The sequence below is a fragment of the Salmo salar genome, chromosome ssa18, assembly GCF_905237065.1.
Source record: "Salmo salar chromosome ssa18, Ssal_v3.1, whole genome shotgun sequence".
Taxonomy (NCBI): domain Eukaryota; kingdom Metazoa; phylum Chordata; class Actinopteri; order Salmoniformes; family Salmonidae; genus Salmo; species Salmo salar.
The window spans coordinates 82,362,904-82,364,062 of NC_059459.1; positions in this window are offsets into that span (position 1 = coordinate 82,362,904).

The following is a 1,159-nucleotide window of genomic DNA, read 5'->3' on the forward strand; positions in this document are numbered from 1 at the left end:
TAGTGTGTATATAGAGGTGGTGTGTGTATAGAGGTGGTGTGTATATAGTGTGTATATAGAGGTGGTGTGTGTATAGAGGTGGTGTGTGTATAGTGTGTATATAGAGGTGGTGTGTGTATAGAGGTGGTGTGTGTATAGAGGTGGTGTGTGTATAGTGTGTATATAGAGGTGGTGTGTGTATAGAGGTGGTGTGTATATAGTGTGTGTATAGAGGTGGTGTGTGTATAGAGGTGGTGTGTGTATAGTGTGTATAGAGGTGGTGTGTGTATAGAGGTGGTGTGTGTATAGAGGTGGTGTGTATATAGAGGTGGTGTGTGTATAGAGGTGGTGTGTATATAGTGTGTATATAGAGGTGGTGTGTATAGTGTGTATAGAGGTGGTGTGTGTATAGTGTGTGTATAGAGGTGGTGTGTGTATAGAGGTGGTGTGTATATAGTGTGTATATAGAGGTGGTGTGTATAGTGTGTATAGAGGTGGTGTGTGTATAGTGTGTGTATAGAGGTGGTGTGTATATAGAGGTGGTGTGTGTATAGAGGTGGTGTGTGTATAGAGGTGGTGTGTGTGCTGATCCCTGACTGTTTCCCATCCTCTTAGCGCTCAGATCCACATTCTGACCCGGCTCAGCTGGTTACCCCTGACAACGCTGTGTGTGTGTGTGTGTGAGAGAGAGCTGTGTGTGTGTGTGTGTGTGTGTGAGAGAGAGCTGTGTGTGTGTGTGAGAGAGAGCTGTGTGTGTGTGTGTGTGTGTGTGTGTGTGTGTGTGTGTGTGAGAGCTGTGTGTGTGTGTGAGAGCTGTGTGTGTGTGTGTGTGTGTGTGAGAGAACTGTGTGTGTGTGTGTGAGAGAGAGCTGTGTGTGTGTGTGTGTGTGTGTGTGTGTGTGTGAGAGCTGTGTGTGTGTGTGTGTGTGAGAGTGTGTGAGAGTGTGTGTGTGTGTGAGAGTGTGTGTGTGTGAGAGTGTGTGTGAGAGTGTGTGTGTGTGAGAGAGAGCTGTGTGTGTGTGTGTGTGTGTGTGTGTGAGAGAGAGCTGTGTGTGTGTGTGTGTGTGTGTGTGTGTGTGTGTGAGAGCTGTGTGTGTGTGTGAGAGCTGTGTGTGTGTGTGTGTGTGTGTGTGTGTGAGAGTGTGTGTGTGTGTGAGAGAGTGTGTGTGTGTGTGAGAGT